Source organism: Rhodnius prolixus, unplaced genomic scaffold, assembly GCF_049639745.1.
Source record: "Rhodnius prolixus isolate KJV_2025 unplaced genomic scaffold, Rpr scaffold_8, whole genome shotgun sequence".
Taxonomy (NCBI): Eukaryota; Metazoa; Arthropoda; class Insecta; order Hemiptera; family Reduviidae; genus Rhodnius; species Rhodnius prolixus.
This window is the reverse complement of record NW_027411593.1, coordinates 29,179,186-29,199,547: the sequence shown is the minus strand read 5'-3', so window position 1 is coordinate 29,199,547 and position 20,362 is coordinate 29,179,186. Positions and strand designations below refer to the sequence as shown.

General features: G+C 32.5%; 1 protein-coding gene across 2 annotated transcripts in view; it reads left to right on the top strand.

The window, feature by feature from the left end:
• Positions 1-20,362, top strand: part of hwt (SH2 domain-containing adapter heavyweight) — a 221,008-nt gene that overhangs the window by 14,326 nt on the left and 186,320 nt on the right. The gene's annotated exons all lie outside the window — the stretch shown is intronic.

Below are 20,362 nucleotides of genomic sequence, written 5' to 3'. Positions count from 1 at the left end.
TCTTGGCTGAAATTCAGAAAGAGCACTGTCCACTTTTTATTATTTTTAATGTCTTTATCTTTTTATTACATGCCATCATTTCTTAAAAGGCTATTTGGAAATTATAAATTGTAGAAAGAATTTATAAATAGCGCGATAAAGCCCAGAGTTTTGCTAAGAGTAGTATTTACTTACTGGCGGGCAGTAAGTAATGCTTTAGTTTGTTGTTTGCCTCATTTTATATTTTGAATATTATATTTAAAAGAAATTAGTCTAAAATTAAATAATATGTACAAATAAAACATAACTTTTATAAAATAGTTGTTTGATTTTAAATCATTACTTAATAATACTACATAAATTATATTTTAAACATGATAATTACATTTTAAACTATTTCTTTGTTGATGTTAAGTGTAACAGAAGATGACTAAGTGAATCAACATTATACCATTGTAATTTTGTTTTCCGTTAGTGTAAAGATATGGCATTCGAAGCGTGCACGTGTCTGTTTAGTAATTTAATAAGCATAATTTTATCTGAGTAATTACAAAAATATTCGCATACTTATCTTCGGGTAAACTGCAAACATAAATAAGAGTCATAAGACATTAAAATAAAAAGGTTTACAATATTTAAATTATGTAACAAATTTACTGAATGTTAATTTGTTGAACTAAACACACGAGCGTTTGTTTAGTTGGGAGATGTTTTGGAGACCATCATACCTTTTAATCGCAGTTAGCGTTTTCTTACACTTTTAATTAAGGGGACATTAAATCACTGATTTTATTGTTTTAGTAATATAAATTATAAGGGTACCTGCAAAAGCATAATAATTTTATCCTGCACATCTATTCTAGAAGCAGAATTCAAGCAAAAACGAAAGAGGAGAACACGGGGAAATGCTTCAATAATGTAGGTAAGCGAGAATACTTCTTTAAGTCCACTTTGTAGTATTCATTTTGGATGATCTCATCTTGATGGTTTAAACTGTTAAAGTGATATAATAGACAGAAATTTTAAACATTTTAGGTACAATAGGAGGGGAGTTATATGATTTTGAAATTGAAGTAACTTTTATTTCACTTTATTTTAGAATCCTTATATCCAGGGGTGTCCTGTTAATTATTTTTTTACCGGAACGCTTATACATTTTTAAAATATTTTTTATGCACCAAAAATGAAAGGAAGCGAAAATTGTTGCGAACCTCATTTTATGTATAATATACGTTTATTACAATAAGAACATTTTATAAAAATAGTTAATAAATTATAAAATACGTATAGTACTTACAATTGCATGAATATTTATAATAATACGTTAAAAATAATAATTTTTATAAAATATTCCAAATAGGATTATGTTCAGGATCTTTTGATTGAATTATCTTTATTTTGTTGTCATCTGCTGAACGATGAGACCACAACCAAATTTTTACATAATCATCTGGATTAAATAATTGTTGAGGTGGGCCATTCATTTTTATAAATAGGAGATCTGCTAGATTTTCAATTAATATTCTATTTCTTTGTTCATTTAAAATAATATTCATATTACTGAATCCTCTCTCGCACTCTGCCAAACTGCAAGGAATAGTATTTATATATCGAATTAAAATTTGTAAATCTTCAGGAATTTCTTTGCCACCATTATCAATATAATCTCTAAACGCATTGATAAAACACGTCGTTGATGTTATTAAATTAAATCTGGTGCATAACGACTCGACATCATTTTCTCCATAGTCAGTTTCAATATCCGTTGGCCATTCCGTTGGATCTAATACTCGAAATTCATTTAATTAATTATTTTCTGTCATCATGCAATGCAATAATAACCACATACAAGACTTACATTTACATAAATTAGAGAATTCAGAGCTGAATCTGACCTCCAAGCGACCTGATGTAGAAAATTGTATTCACGTAATTTTTTTTATTTTCAATACATCAACCAATTTTCGTTAGAACAGAAATCATCTTTAGTTCAGATACGCGTTCCTGTCCAAAAAGGAAGTACCGGAACGACGTTCCGGTGTGTTCAGGCTCGAAGACACCACTGCTTATATCTCGTAGTGATTACAAATGTGTGACGAAGGATGATCTCTGATACGTTTTCTGTATCTTCAATTCAGAACGTAACATGGTCATCTCCATCCCAAAAAATAATCAAACGTATAATTACAGCAAAAGCGCCCAGAAATTATCTATTATTGTCCGTTCTAGGAACTTGGGCGAAGATAATTCAGTTATCACTATGTTTTCCCCCACAAATTTATCTATGATAATTTATTTTGTTTCACTTATCTTTTATAAAAGGCATAAAATATGGGTGATTGGTTAATTGATTAATTGACCGATAAAAAAGTTATCAGAAATTTTATTTTTTAAAAATTGATTTATTTTTCCCTATTGCAGTAAATTTCTGCAACAAAGAGAATCTATACTTAGTATACGAGGCACTAGCAATCTCACGCACCTTCACTCTTCTGTCATCCATCACCATATCATGGATTTTATCAATGATTTCTGGAGTAGTAACCTCAACAGGGCGTCCAGAACGTTCAGCGTCACTTGTGCCCATATGGCCACTCCGAAAATTTTGAAACCACTTATAAACTGTTCTAATCGAAGTTGCAGAGTCACCATAATGTTTATCAAGCTTCTCTTTAGTCTCCTGAGGCGTTTTGCCTTTCATAAAGTAGTGTTTAATCAACTCACGAAATTCTTTTTCGTCCTTTTTTTGAAAGTCACTCGACTTCCTCGATTCAAACGAATACCAAACACAAAGAAATAGACCGATCTGGCTGAAACTTGGTGTGTGTTCTTCCAAGAGATGCTACTGACTAAACATAACCTCGATACGCGCCAGTAGTGCTCTCCCTCTGACTTTGCACGGACTTTTCAAACGACCCTCGTAAATACATTAGTAACATGAGGGGAGAATTCACTTTCTATTACAGTACAAGCTCGATTAACCGGGCTGACCTCCGGCTATACCCACCCCTGGAATACTGAAATCCCGGTTAAACCGAATACACAGTATTACACAGTAATACTTTACTGTTTCGTCCCAGAGATCAACCTCCTATCTTAGACAGCAATCCTTTTTTTATTTTTTGTTTTTGAATTTTTTTCTTTTTTTAAAAAATTTTTCATTTTTTTGCTGTTCAACTTTTTTGAAAAATACTTTTTAAGTGTTGTTTGCTTTTTTTTTTATCAAACGACCACTCTCTGGTGAGTGTACGCAATTTAAAAAGCACAACTTTGTCACTGGTTGGTTTTGGGTTTTTTACATACATACATAATGACCCTTCAAGAAAATCAGGTATAAAAGAGTCGCTGCCATGCCTACAATTATGTTACATCGGAAGGCAAAAAAAATTTTCTGTCGCCACCCGAAAATTAACTTTTGTTTCGACGCCGATCCAAGTGTTCATATGACAACCCAACATGATCCCGGTTAATCGAGAGGTTGCACTGTATTCTATTATGCACTGGCACTTACTGCATAAAGAAGAATACGTGGCCACTGGCGCTTCAACCATCTTGGAGGATTTGCTGACAATACAGTTAAGTTGGGAATCTAGAGGGGGTTAGGAAGTGAGGAAATTGGAACGAAAAAATAATAATAAAAAAAAAAAATTGGGCTGTCAATAAAAACATTGTTTAATTTTATCAGACTTCATTTAACTATCATGAACTTAAGATAAGATAGTAGACGGGACGGGACCTAGCCCCATGGCACCGCAGCCACAAAAGACTTATTGTGCCAGCCCCTTCTTAGTTCTAGTAAGCGAACCCTCCCCTCCTTAAGAGGTTGAGGACCTTCCCTACTAGTTCTTTTTGCGCTACTATTTCCTTCGGCCTCAACGTTCCAAAGGTTTCATAGCGCAAACGTTCGATTGCAACGCAATCGAACAACAGGTGAGAGGCCGTTTCCTCCTCTTCCTCACATAATCTGCACAACGGCTCCGAGCTGATAAGCCCCACCTTGCGCAGATGCTTCTTAAACCTACCGTGCCCCGTGAATAGGCCTGTAATCAGAGTAATCTGATTTCTGCCCAAACACAGGGTCACTTTGGATCTTTACTTACACAGCCAAGGCATCAAGGTCTTGCTGTGTTTAACCCCAGGACAAATCACCCAGTTCTTTTCGTGCTCCCTCCAGATCCAATCTCTGAGAGCCGCACGGACCGAACCCCTGGTGACTCCCAGGATAGGCTCTGGACCAATGAAAGGAGTGTTAACTCCATTCCTGGCCAGATAATCAGCTTTTTCATTCCCTTCAATACCCACATGACCCGGCACCCATTCCAACCGAACTTTGTTGTGCCGCGCCAGTAGTTCTAGGGCCTTCCTACATTCCCAAACCAGGGAAGAGGTCATTCTGAAGGATACGAGAGCCTTCAGTGCAGCCTGGCTGTCCGAAAAGATACGAATCTCCCTATTTCTAGGTTCCATCATGAACTTAACAATGATTTAAACAGAAAAAGTATTTCGTGTCCACTGGCGATACACTACTTATACATTTGGCGTAACAATATAAAATTTCCTTACATATATGTGAAAAAAAACAAGGTGTGGACTCTCACCAATTCCTTTTTTTCGCAATTTACGTAGTGCAATTTTTTTAAAACTAAGAATTTACATGAACAAAAAAAATCGCTTGGAAAAACAAAATTTAAACAAAAAAATGGTGTCCAGTTTCTTTAATTTTTTTTTCATTATTATTTTTTTCTTTTTACTTTTGTTTATGTGTTATAAAAACAAAAACAAAAAATCGATAGAAAACTTAAAATGAATGTCAAAGTTTTATTGATTTTTGGAATATTCTACTTATAAATGTTCTAGAATTGGCATTGGATGCATAGGTTCTGTAGCCAGCCGGTCCAACTTGCTACTATTCTTTCAGTTTGTAGATAGTATTATAGTAATTACAGAGTACGCTATATTATTCTCCGAGTAACTGGTCGAACGAGTTCAGTTTCTAACACACCTTTCTACAGTATATCTGTATATTTGTTTGTATTCCATAAAAAACAAATCGTACGCTACTCAGCCGTGGTAAATGAAATTAAAAGTTGCTCTCTTTAATAAAATCGTATATTCTAGCAAACCTTTATAATTTTGATCTTATTGCTAAAATAAATAAATACTTAGCACACTTTCTCCTGTCAAAAAAAATGAGAGTAAGTTGAAAACTATATCGGAACTAGTTTTAAATATTTTAAAAAACTAATTAATTTAAATATATTCGACCTTTTGGAAAATAAGCTAGAGATTAATTCTGTCAAGTTTGTTTTTTCAGACCATCTGCTCTGCTTATTTCCATTAGTAACTGTTAACTGGTCTGTAAAAAAATTGTTTAGTATTCACTAATTTTGTTTTAGATTTCTATTTTATCCATTTAATTTTAGATTTTTAATCTTCAAGCAGTGGACTATATATGTATATTCGCACCAGTTTGTATAGCTTTGTTCTCTATTTCAGCATTATAGCCACCATTGTTATTATCCAGGTTCAATGTAGTAATTGCGATTTGAAGTAATATTTGTTACTTGAAATTTTAAACAATCTGATACTGGCCACAATATATAATTATTATTTCATTTTTACTTAAGTTAGAAACAACAAAAATTTGATTCTTAATATTTGGTTATGTTCTTTAGAATCAAAACATTTGCTACTAATACCTTCATGACAAACGTGATAATTCAGGCAAACAACGTAATGAAATACAAGGTTGTCAACATGAAAAATTGCTCAATGTCAGCAATATCTTATTATTTAATGACGGCTATTAGATATGTACTATTGGACAGTGTCACGATATGATTAACACGCTCTTTTGTCTTATATTTTTGTCACTCAGAAAGTTAAGTATTATTTTAACAAATTGCTTTCGTTAATACTTGCTTGATATTTTCTATTTTATTGATACATTATTTTTTTTTTTTTAACTACTACACACTTCATTTCACAGGACACTTACTGTTATATTTTCTGCGATGCCGATATCTATCAGGGACTATAATAAAACATGAATTAGCTAGTGATTTTCAAAATTGAGACTTTACCTGAAGTTTAAATTTTGAATTTCCCACTTTTAGAGTTTCTTACAGCTCACTATCCGATGAGGACAATGTTGTCAGTAACAAGAGAGTACAGTCAGGTTGCCGGCAATGCAATGTAAAAAGCACTGGGCGGCCTATTGCTAGATTGGCCTTAAGTGAAATAAAATAATAATGAGTTTCAACAGCATTAAAAGGTGATAAATATGCAATTAAAAAGAGTTGAATCTTAGGTTTTACTTTTAGAAAGTAAAGATATTTGATTTAAGTGGTAACTGGTGAAATTTAACCACTTTAATATTTTATATCATAACATCCATCTATTCGGATCATTTTGGCTTTTGACAGAATTATTAAAACTGAAAGTGAATCAGTTTTAAATAGTTTTTGCGTTAGTATAAATTAATAATTATTAGGCTTTTTAATTTTTATGTAAAACATTTTGAATGAGCAGTTGAATGTGACTGTAAACATTGAAAATAAAAATAATCCATTTAGAAATACCTACTGTGTTTTCTAAAATTATACCAAATTCTTCTTTCCAACCTCTTTCTTACATTTGAATCTACTGTTTAGTCTTGAACTGGTGAAGATGTAAGTTCTCTCAGAAGATCTAGCGCAACAATCTGCCCGAGTATCCGGAACTGAACATTGAGCCGGCGCTGTTATGGTGGGCTAGACTACAATACATACCAAGAGACTTTCCTTTGGCGAACTTACATTTAATTAAATCCCTCACTTCTCTCTGCTGCATGCATTATTCATTGTTCTAGTCCTATTTCTGCTATTACCACACATAAGCATACAATTCACTATTGTTAATTAAAGTAGGATCAGATACAAAAAATTTATCTACGGTTAAACTAAAATTTTCTTTTTATAGAATTAATATTTACGGAGTTCTATTAAATTACATTAAATTGTTATCAGAGGAACGTAAAATTTATTTAAATTATTAAAGCTTGCACATTCCCGTAACCTTCAATACATCATTCTGAAATAGCAAGTTGTGATAATTAGGATCGAAAGAAATTAATATTAATTCCTTAAACCACTTTTACGACAGAGTTTTCACCATAAAATTCTATTTTAAATAAAAATTCATTATTTAAAGATCTCAGCATTACTCTCATCAAATCTGAGGCATAATTGTTTATATATCTCAAGTTAAAGGAACCGTAGTCCTAAAAAAAATGGTGCAATTTGTAATAAATCATTTTCTTGTCGCATTACAGTTCTAATGGCGATCCTATATTATTATCTTTAGATAAATAACAGTAGAAAGCATCTTATAACCTGAACCTTTCTTAGTTTCTTTTATACAGAACACAGTAATTGCTTAAATAGTTTAAACTGTTTTTTAAATAGTTTAATAATTTATAATTTAAACTATAAATCAGTTTTTAAATAAACCCAATTAACTTTTAGAGACCGTTTGAATCATTTAATAAAACACTAATTTTCACCAGCTTTTAATTTGTAACTTTTTTTTTGGTTAAGCAGATTTATAACTTACATTTCAATTCTTTATTATTTATATTCTATCCTTATAAAAATTTATTCCAAGTTTTGTTTAGCTTAAGGATTAATTTGCAAGGTAAAAGTTTAATATTATTTTATGCTGAACTCTGGCAGTCGGCTTCTTATCATGCCTTTGTAGTTTTCGCGAACACACAAAAAAGAAAAGATATTAAGAGGGGAGAAAATGAAAAATTTGGAATTCCAGCAACGCTTTTCCTTTTTTTATTATATAAGTTGTGAAACTGTACATTCTGTTGAAATAAAACTTTTAAGAGGTGCAGTTCTATGCGTGCAATTGCAGTTTTATGAGAACTCATATTATATTTTGTTAGAAAATTCTTTCAATTAAAGGTTAGGACTTTAGAAGTGGAAAAATACTACACTAAAACTTAAAAGAAAATGGTTCTTTGCCATTTAGGAGAAATTTGCACAAAACTGAAAAATAGCTTCAGTACAAACATAGAGACTACCGTTGGAAAATTCATGCCAAAACCTTATCAAATCAACAGTAGATCTAAAATGGAATGCTGAAGTTTGGGTTTTTAGCGACTGTTTTTTTTTTGTTTCAAATATTCTGTTAAATCAAAAAACAATAAGTTTTGTAGTCAAAGAATTTTTTTCTTACCTAAGAAAGAAATTCATTAGTTTATTGTACTTTAAGGAGTCAAACTCAATTACATATTTTAATTATGTCTTTTTAGTTGTCAACTGCAGTACAGAAATGTCTTGCAACAAGTAAATATGTAGGCTTACCATAATATTTTTTCTTAAAGGGGGATTAAGATTAAGATTAAAGAGAGACGAAACCTATACCCCACGGCACCGCAGCCAAAAGAGGCTTATTGTGCCTTCACCTTTTGAGTGTAGTAGTTGAAACCTCCCTCACCTTCTAAGGAGGTTAGAGGACTTCCCTACTAGTCCTTTTTGCGCTACTATCTCCTTTGGTCTCGAAAGATCCAAAGGTTTCATAGCGCAACCACTCGATTGCAACGCAATCGAACAAGTGAGAGGTCTTTTCCCTCCTCTTCCTGATGTACGATGCTTCCTGGCCCTGTGAATAGGACTGTGATCTGAGTATGATTTCTGCCCAAGCTGAGAGTCACTTTGGCTCTTTGTTTACACAGTCAAGACATAGTCTTACTGTATTTGACCCCAGGACATTTCACCTAGTTCTTTTCATGTTCTCTTCAGATCTAGTCACTGAGAGCCACATGAACTGCACCCTTGGTGATCCCCAGGCAGTGGGGGCACTTCTAAAGACAGTCCAGTCTCTTTAGTAGAGCCTTGATAGCCGCCTGTTGTTCTCTTCCTCCACTACACTACCTCATCGTAGGTGATAATAGGAATGTATAGAGCCAGTGGGTCATTTTGGGGCGAAAACCCCATGTCTTCCCACACCCACAGGTTTTAGTTGTACCTCAAAAGTCATTGCCTTTAGTGTAACTTTATCTAGATGTGCTTTCCAAGTGAGTCTAGAGTTTAGGACATAAAGTGGGATAGTTTCGAAAGTAACGCCTTCCACGCTATTATTTGCCTTTAATTGCCAATGCCAAATAGCGGACAATTTGTAGTTATAATCTTATAGTTACTCTTAAACTTGTCATGAGAATAAACTAACACGCTTTACTCTGAAATTAGGATAGTTCTACCAAACTCTCAGAGAGTTCTATCCTGTAATTAATCGATGGCCACCTCTGAAACCTCATAGCTTTATTCTCTAGCTCTGCAATATATTTCTAGGGAACCTACGAACAACAATGGGTAAAACACCACAATGTGGTGGCATGGACGCAACTAAAACCTAAACTAACACACTTATAAACATAAAATATAGATTATTTTGAATGTAAACGTTTTGTGTTGTTTTACATTGTATTTCATAAGACTCTTATTATTTTAATCTTTTTTAAATATTTATCTCTAGCATGATCTTATTAAAAAAACATTCTGTGCTTTTAATTGCGTTGAAAAATTCAGCGCTAACTTAGTTTGCAACCAATCGTTAACATATTAAACTGGTAAATAAGAAATATTGCAGATTGTTTATTCAGAGAATTTTTCGGTTTGAGAGATTCAAAAATAAAACTTGTGATGTAAAATTACCAATAGACAAGGAAAAAGTGTATAGTTTGGGCAGAAATCTGAACTAGAAGGGTTCTTAGTAAGGAATTCTGATTGAATATAGAAAAAATAAAATAGGAGATGGGAGTGTAATCATCAACTGCTTGAGATTGAAAAAAAATGTTATCAAGAGGAGAAAGTGAATTAAAAAAAATGGTGCAATTTCAATAAATTGAATTTGTTTAAGAAGGCACTCTCACTCAGAAATGAAGATAATGATATAAATTCCGTGACACTTTGGTATTTAGAAAGAAGAGCTAAAATTGTTTTTCAAGCGATTGACACAGGGCTAATGCTTATCTCGATCGTTCTCGTTTAATAGGATAACTTCTTCCAAAAAAATAAAACAAAAAAAAATCCTAAAATTTTCTGCTTAAAAACAAAGGTTGTTTTGGGATAAAACATTAGAGTTAAAATTAACAGCTTTCAATATAATTAATAACAAACGCACTTTTTTTTTTTTTTTTTTGCTTTAAAGAATGAAGTCCGTTGAATTGTCTTTGTCTCATTAATCGAGTAACGGTATTTTACCCTAATATCCTGTTTATTTACAAAAACAAAAACTTTTCAACCATGAAAAAGCGTTTCTCTTGTACAATATGGCTGATTAATACGGAGACATTACAGGTCTTTCCTTCTCACAAGTGAAAAGTAACTTTCCAATATTTTTATAAATATACTATTTTGCTTATTGGAATTAAAATGGAAGTTGCTCTAAGTAAAAGTAGAAGTTCAATTGGCTGGCTGGATAAACCAAGTAATACTTGTTCCAGTAGAAGTCCCATGTTAGTAATCTGATGTCACTTTGATGATGCTAGAGCATATTAATTTGAATCTTAGACAGTTTGTACTAGTTCTTTCCTCATTCACCTGCTTTCCATGCCTACTTTTCTATTAACACTTTTCTGCAGTTTTCTATTAACTTATCTTTCTGGAATGATTGGTCTTGCTTTCTCTTTTTGTGTTTGGTTGAGATATCTCTTGAGCTATGCTTACACCCAACGAACTAGAATGGACAGTATTCCTTTAGTTTAAATAGAGGTTATATAGACAATAATGATACCAAGTTTTAAAGAGAATCGTTTAAAGAAAAAATAGATCTAGGGATAAACAAATAAAGCTGTATACGCTGTTGATGAAGGAGCTCAACAAAAGAAAGAGAAAAATACGGTGGTTATTATTAAAATGATTTTATGATTATGTATTAACTAGATAATAAAATTAGAATCACTACTTCGTGATATTCAAGATAATAATAATAAACAGTTACGAATAAAAAAATAATTAGCAAACAGTGGGGAAGTGATTAGTTCAGTGGCTAGAGCCCTGGATACCCAAGCAGGATTCTGAGTTTAAATCCAGCTGCTGGCCCCAAGATTTTCTCTTTCTAGGAGCTTTTTATGCAGCTCACTTGATACCGTTGTCAGTTGACTTGACCGGTGATGAATATTCGGTAACTAGAGAACATTGTCTAGGAGGGCCAACAGTGCATTGAAAAAGGCTCTAGACGTCAGTGAGCAGACATTACACGAACCGGCAACTCTCACTTATCAAACAATCATCATTATTCAGCTCAGCGAGTTATCGGGGTAGTTATACACTTATTCCAAACATTAACTATAAATAAGTTCCTCGGTGCTTGACAAAATTAAATAATTAAATGCCTTTTAGAAGAGTAATTTTGGAATAGTGAATTGCGTTAAGAATACTATTTAATATAAGTTTAAGAACTTCAGCAATGTAAAGAGAATAAAGAGTGATGTACCGTGTTAAAGGAGAGCCTGCTAGTGTTTGTAAAGCTGGTAATAAGTAAGTTCTCTTTTGTTCAACACTTGGCATCTCTCGCCTAACAGTCTACGGCTTAATTTTGTGTAAATACGCACTGCATACGGCATGGTTGGATTTCAATGGCTATTGTTACAGTTATACGCTCATCTACCGCTGGTTCATTAAACTGGGTAGATTTTCAAAACTTAAGCACATTAACGTTGCTGCAGACTTTCCTTTAGTAAATTTCATTTACCGTACATTGAACATTCTATGCTTCAATTTTTTTTTTCCGGCGATAGGATATTAGGTTTTCCAGAATTAAGAAAATTTTGTATTCTTGCTGTAATTTTTTAACCAATATTATAGCGCGTAAAAATTTACCATGAGATTTCTTTCTGAAATAAGAATTTCAATCAAGTTTATTGATGCTGTTTTCTGTTGATAAAGAAAAAAGAAAAGATGTGGATGACCTGTTTTTATCAACCAGTTAATTGCTACTCAAATGAAACTTAAAACTATAGTAAGTGGGATAGTGACTAAGAAAGCCTAAATTCTCCTGTTTGGAGTAAAACATTTCATGCAGTCAGATTTGAAGTCATATCTATTTCGTTGGTATTATAAAGAAGGAAATATTTAATTACTTTAATTAGTGTAAGTTTAACGAATAGTGTGATTTTATTATTGCAGTAAATTTCAGCAAGCTGAGAAGAGCTGCAAAAAAGCATTAAACTGTGATTGATTGATTTAATTGGTAGCGCTACTCAGGTTCTTTCTTGAGGTTAAAGTGCATTAAAGTAATAATTTATTGTTAGCTCCTGCACTTTGTAATTTATCAGAATATTAAAAATGTTGAATACTCCGTTTTTCTTTCAATAATCATTTAAATATGGTGTTTGAAAATTTCGTTATTTTAGAAGAAAATTCTATTTCACATAATCATCTTGAAATATGGGATAAATTCTATTTTCAAAAAAAATTAGTGGTTTCCAGTATATTCTCAAAAAAATGTTCAAGTGTATCCAGTCAAGGTGTCTCTATGAAGCCAAAGATCCTTTCTAGTTCCTGAGATTGACACAGAATGAGCTGTATAATACACCAGTTGGGGTATTAGTAAACTATTCTACTAAACTGAAGGAAAAGTTTATCTCTATAACATTTTTTTTTTCGAATTCATTGCATTTCGTCACATATTTCTGGTAGAAAAAAATTCTGTTTTGGAACTTAAGTAAGTGTAGGTAAAAGAAACTGATGCCCCGTACTAACAACGAAGACTCCGTTCTTCAAAAGATTAGATAAAAGCATCCTTTTTATTTTGGATTGTGTAAAAAATTCTGTAAAGATAATTTTATATAATGCGGTTAGGAGCAAATTTTTATTTTCTCTAATTAGAATAGAATTTAGTAAACCTTTAGAAAGTAATTAAGAGCTATTATATTTACGAACTCCATAAAATATATATTGTTTATAACAAATCTCCTCTTTGTTTGCCAGAGATAACATAATCTTCTTACCAAAACGTCGTTCTTCCTTTTCCCTAGTGCCTGAACATTTCTTCTCTGGGTTTTTGATCTTCTAAGAGTTTATATTTATGCCTTACAAATCTTCCTTAAAATTTATTTTTAGCTCATGTGATTTAACCAAACCATTAACTAACTTCTTTGTGCAATTCTTACATACCTCCCATTCATTATTCGTTCTTGTTCTTGATAAATGAGCAGTTCTTTGCGTTAATCTGAAATTAATTATAATTGAACTTTAATTAAGGTCCAGTATTTAAGGCCGTCGGCGCCCAGTGCCTTTCTTAGTGCACTCATGGTACGAAACAGTGTAAAACCCACTTCGAATATTAATAATTTACTCCCCAAAGTAATTAGAACAGCAGTTGGTCGTGTAGTAAAAAGTTATTGTAAATGAACTTCAATTCAAGTATGTCTAGGTACTTTCTTAATATGAGCGAACTATATGCAAATAGACATTCCGAAGAGAGATGAATTAACGTGGTTTGTTTTGAGGCTTTCAGATAATGTCTGCCCAGAAGGGCTTTATTGTTAATTAAACTAATAAGCTCCTTTATAATCCTTCCTTAAGTCTTTGCTGGATTAATATTAGGAAGTCCTCCACTGGATTACAACTTTTAGACAGTTGACCTGGAGATTTTAGTGAAATTCATTGCTTTATTCGTATTTAATAAAGCCATTATTTTGGGTCGAAAAGTTCTCAGTTATTTCTGGTTTTATTCGCACGTTATAAGGGCCATGTACCATTCTGTGTCCATTCAGTTTAGGAAACGCACCAATGCTGTTACTTTGACGATCATCGACTAAATCTTATGAAACTGATGTGACAATTGTTATAATCTTGATTTTTAACTCTTCAGGGAGAGGTTTAATTACATGATTCACTTGAACCAGTGTTAAATGAGACTCCATTCCAACTGGTGAAGACAGATTTCTTCACCACATGTAATGTTAGAATTTTGTAAAGTTACACAATGAGGTTATCCTAAATAACCGATGGTATGAATACATGTACACTTCGGTTGATTTATAACTTCTCCACTTTGCCTCAAACACTTGTAGCTCCATATACTAAAGAAAATTCTTTAGCATTTACTCAACCACTTGTTTCTTATTACTTCTGTGCACATATGTTCCGGCTTTTCTTTTTCTTCTTTGGAATAATGTTTGACTTGTGCAGTAAACATTTTACTCTAGAGCGTTATAAATCTTTGTAGTGAGCAAACAAAAGGAATGGCAAGATGTTTTTTACAAGTTTAAGTCCACAAAACTCTTAATACTTTACCACTTAAATGGATACAAACAATATGGCCTTCAACTTATTATATTCTAACTGTTGTAATGTATTTAAAGAGGTCAGTGGTAATTTGTTTTTAATGAAAGGAAAAGAAAGTTTTTAGTTAAATAATTGAATACTTTTCCAAGAAATGTATACTAGTAAAAATGTTTTTTACGCTTTAGTATTTTAATTGTAATTTCAAGTTGCAGCATTTGCAGCACTGGAAGCGAGATAAAGTTCACTAATCATATTTTACATTTGTACATTCAGCAGCGAGAAAAATAGGACTAATAAGAGCCTTTCTCATACATCTACACTTCTTAATTTGTCACTTTAAAGGAAAGTTTAATAAGAAATTCCCTAGAGGATTCGAAAACAGTTTCTAATACAATCTTTAAATATTATTTTAGAAGGCAGGGAAACATTTTTAGACTCTTGCAGTTCCTTGCCTTATAGATGATGTACTGAAATGACTTAGAAGATACCTTGTTGGACAATGGCACCTCTGATCTATAATTTTTACTTATCGCAGCTGAGACGATTGAGAAACTTCAATTTAATCCAAACTCCTTGTTACGGACCTTGGTAAAAGACAAGTGGAAATTAATGGCGCTACATAAATTCGATAGATCCCAAAGTCCCAACGTATCACAAGGATTTTGTTAGATGATAAACCGCTGGAAAAAGTCTAGGCGATTCTAGCATTTAGGGTGAATATAGTCAAAGATGGACAACTTAATTATGAGATAATACATGGATATCAGAAGTTATGAGTGAAGAAATCCTTCATTCATAATATCTGAGAAGACCAAGATGACACTGTTAAGTCTTTCTATCCTCATTTATGGCAGAGAATCATGGGCACTCAACTCACCTTTAAGTATGAAAATAGTCTTAAAGCTGAGGAAATGAGGTCTTTCGTAACAGCAGTGGGGAAAAGCAAAGCGTTGCAGTTTGAGGAATCTGACAAATCCTAATAGACTCTGCTAGGTTGGATTTAAAAATCGCAGTGCTTTGGGATGTACATGTGATCTGATAGGATGGTTGAAGATTCCTAAAGAATCTGTCCATATGTTGATGAACTAAGAGGTCTCCGTAGAACAACGTTAATATACAACTTTACGTAGGGCATTAAGGAAACTTGAGTTGACTTGTCTTTTGTAATAATGAAGTCACGAATCGATCTAGATGTCTAGGTAAAGAGCTATTTGTCTTCGCTCTACAGTTTACTGAAAAACAGTATTCATCTAGGTAAGTTAATTAATGTTCTTGGAAAGTTCGACCTTAGACTTGTTGTAAAAGCTGTCATTTCACTTTAACAGAAAATTACTTTTAGGCGATAGTTCAGTCAATACGACGTAATATTTTTCAGATAATATTAAAAAAAAATGTCATTTACAAAACTGTAATTGTTTTACAGATATTTATTTGATAGATCCTTTCATAATTTGCATGCTTCTAGTCAATAAACACTTCAGTTGGTAAGAAACATTAACAACAAAAACTAAGGGACTCAGTTTAGAACAATAAACACCCTATTAAATAACAAAAATGCGGAACACTCTTTCAAAAGTGCTTGCGTGAAAAATGGTGTCCGTCTGGTAGTAAATGGACCATGGTTTTGTGAGCCACGGTTGGTCGCTCATGCTTTTAATATATTTTGTTTGTTACAACGAAAATTAACTTGAAGATTATAAATAATTGTATGAATTTAAATGACCTCATTTATTAGTCAATAACATTTCATCAGTACTTCTTTTGTGTTTTATTCTGAAGACAACTTTTTTTGACAGAATACTTCAAAACGAGATTTGTGAAAATTTAAATTCTAAAATCTAGTCCCAGCCATTTTTATCAAAGTGCAAAATTATTTGATTATGTAAATTAGAATTTAAAAAAAAAGTATCTCCTTAGAAAGCAAGCATGAGTTACCATTATTTTACAAACTCCTTTAAAACATAATATTGTTTTAAACAAGATAACTTAATCTTCTTACGAATCCCTTGCTCGTCCTTTTTCAATGATAAATTATTCCTTCCCTTAAAGCCTAAGTAGTTCCTCCCTTGATTTTTGGTTTTCTAGGTATTTATTTTTATTCCTAACAAGCCCAGCTTAGTAATTTATTGCAACTTTTCACCGTATTACTAAGCCATTCACTATCTTGTTTGTGCAACTCTTACATATATACCATTCGTTATTTGTTCTTGCTTTTTATAAATGTGCATTTTTTTAGGGTTTATCTGAAATTTAATTTGGTTTTACTCGTACTTATGGTCAACTTGAATCGTTGCTACAAATATAAAGTCGTTGATTCAAATTTCTATTATATATTCCATTATTACACAGGGCTATTTCAGTTTACTTTTTGTTACTTAGAATATTCATCAGAAAATTCACTTTTGAACAAAATTTCTTCATGCAAACACTTTTTTATTCTTACTGAAGAGATAGGAGTAAGAATGTAACGTGTTGTGAATGATTTACAGTTGATTAATGTTATTTATTTCGGATCAGCCTTGGCCTAGAAGTGTTGTTCCGGGAGGACGCTATATTCCTCTGCCGGTAAATTATTAATTCATCTCTTCTTTTGTGTCCGCTTTCTCTTTCACTTGGAATAAATAATAGCATCTTCAGTATTCTGGAAACTTGCTGCCTATTTAACCAAAGAAGTTATCGTTGGGTAATTAATGAGCTCATTAAGAATTCCAGTGACCAGGCGGACTTCCCAAGATTAATGTTCTCTTCTAATTCTCCAAGTTTAATTTTTATTTATCTCATTTTTTTTAAAAAAATAATAACATAATTATCAATCTAATTATTATTACGGTCAGTTAAATAACGCTAGTTTATATAATTACTTCTGATAAACGTAAAAGGAAAATAAACTGTACCCATACTAAGAATTTAGCCTTGAACTAGACTTTGCGCAGTAAATGACAAGTTAGACATAGACGTGGTCATATTTCACGACGTGACGTTCTGTCAGGAGCTACTTCATTCATCAAGAAGTACTACTATTCGGTTAACTGGTTTGCCTACTGAATACATAACTCCTGGGTAACTGTTTCAATCTTAATGACTTCCATTTGTTGATTTACTACTATTTACCTAAGGATTTGAGAATACATTATTTCAAATAACAACCTAGATTTATGTCTAATCCCTGTGCATTGAATGTGTTTAATGGTATTCCTAATTATATGAAAGTAAGAGTTTTTAGTGGCAGGCCATTAACGGTTAAATCATACTTCGAACACTTGGTGGTCACTTACTTACTTACCGACTATCACCTAAGGGCCTAAGTCTCAGCTATTGCAGTTTACCATCTTTAACGGTCAGTCGCCGCCATTCTCCAACCATGCAGACCAATGGCCTCCAAGTCGTCAGGTTCACCAGGGTGCCATCATAATTCTTTCTTTTGACCCATTATATCCTCCATCCGGTGTATATCTCCCATCTAACACAGTCTACTAGCTTTTATTAGATTCCCCAAACATATTTCAGCCACTTCTTGGTTCGTCCTGATTCTGAAGCCTTTTCCTCTCTCTTCGCAGGTTTATATATTTTCCTTAAGATTTTTCTTTCTCACCTGCATAACCTTTGCTAATCTTTATCAAAAACCACTTTTCTGAACTCTAGCTGACAGCCAGCCTCGGTACAGTCTTATAAAACTTAATTTTCGTTGTTCCTCAATCGCTGTTTGAAGAGCCCACAAGCATCTATTTCCAGCGCTCTGTTGTAAGACAGATCCTAATATCTTAAGTTCAGATCTGTACATTAGGAAGTTTTATGTGAGTTTTAGATAATTTTATAACCTATTTGCACATCGAATCAATTTTCGCTTACTTTGCTTAAGTCTGCCTAAATATTTGCCGACTCACTTCATTTATCTGGAATCCAAACTTCACTGTATATTTTAATACAGGATCTTCATAAAATTTCTAGATGAGGAATTATAACTTTTACTCCAGTTTGAAGCTAAAGCAATTTTACTAGCTGTGAGTTATTTACGAAATTGAAAACTGAACGCAGATATCTGTGCTCGTTCACAACTTCTATATTTTCACCATTTTATATCCAGGACACATTACACCACAGTCTATCAGCTCTACCAGACTTAATAAAGAAATCTTGAATTTCTCCAAGTTTATTGATAAATTCCTAAGTGTCTATACAAATCTATTGATCATTGTCTGTAGAGTGAGTGATTCTTCTCTAGCTAAAAGAACGTTGTCAAGTGCAAACGCTAGCAGAATTCTTGAGATTTGTATTCTTTCTTCATTGGCCACCCTCTATGAAGTAAATGCAAATATCATTTGAAAACAGCGAAAAAAAATATTAGGACTAATTTTATAGAATAAAGTTGAAATTAAAAATAAAAAAGAATGTGGGAGTAGATTGTCCTTGCAATAATTAGGTACCGGAAATGGTGAAATAAGAAGTTACCATTAAAATATTGTTGCATTGCGAAAATGTAGCATAATAAAAGTAAAAAGACTGTTGACCCAAATTTCGGCCAGAACTTAAGATATCTTGTTAACAGCGGTGCGGACATACAAGGTACCGTTATTTAGAGTGGTAGTGACTTCTCTAGGCTGGAATAAATATACTTAAACCGCACATAAAGGCTTGGTTGGGATAACACTGGGAATAATATGCTTGTAGATTCGTGATCCACAGTCCATAGCTATAATTTGCTTGTTCCATTTTGTTCCACTTGTTCCATATTTCATATAGGCTCATGTTTAGGTAACCATATTTTATCACCACTTTTGAAAACACATATATTTTGTTACCGTTGAAAAAAAATAAATTATAATTTGTGACTTTCGTGCGTTAAATAAAAAGAATAGTGTGAAAAGATGTAGAGTGTAGGCCAAAGTTCATTTCCTGAAGAATTGTCTAGTTTCTTCTTCACTCAGTGTACGAGAAGTCACTAAAGATGAATTTATTAGTTTTAAATGTCAGTTTCTACGTAACAATAGTTATGGGGTGAGCATGACTCATTTACTGATAATGTTAACTGAGAATGGTCCTTTTTCTTTTTCTAACGCTCCAAGAGACAGTCAGTCAGAACTTAAGCTCTCATCCATACCTACTCAGCGGTTGGTACTTTCAACCAGTGTATTTGAGTGAGAGATTCACTTGAAAAAAAGGAAACTTCAGCTTTTGAGAACACTATATTATGATAGTTTAGTTACCTGAGTAATAATTACTCATTTCCCAATTATTTCATTTCAGAACTTTTGTTTATTGTATTTATTTTACAATTACCGATTGGCAAAAAGTAAAGAGATTTATAAAATGGTTTCGACGACCCTGTTTAAACTTGGACTCTTAACTACGTAATAGTAGTATTTATTTCCTATTGAAACGTATTTACACAGGAAAATGTAGACTTTTAAAGTGCTCCAACGTAACAGTATGAGGTGAGGAAAACTGTAGTACATTTGTTAGCTGAAATTCAATTTCGTCATTTCTGTTCAATTATAGTGGCCTCATAAAAAAATTTTGAAACTAAATTAATCTTTAGTAGAAATTACACATTTTAAAAGAAAATTTGTAATTTAGAATTTAAGAATAGAGGTGAGAGATAGTTGTAGTTTTCTCACCAAAATTTTAATTCACTATTAAGATAAAATACATTGACATGTGAAGAGACCAATTTGTTGACTTTAATTCAGAAATTTATCAAGAGAAATTTGGTCTTTGTTTAGATTATAACTAATTACTTATAATGAATAATGTTTCAGTAAATACCAGAAACAAATAGATGTTGCAGTGAAATAATCGATTGGCCAAAAGAGTTCCAAATTCATTGGATCTTCGATTCTCTTAGTAACTTCTAGGACGCCTAAACACAGATGTAATTCTATAAGCATAGGCGCACATTCTGATCCTTCGTGAACCGGTTATCTGCTAATTTATTACTGGGGTACGAACCTGTGTGAATCAGCTTTTAATTCTGCTTTATAAAGCGCTATTCACTACTAAAATATGTAGTCTTTACTTTTTTGTTTTGTACACAATTTTATTTATTTATTTTTTTTTTTTAGCTATTGCGTTGTACAAAGGGATGATTACTTGAAGGCTACTCT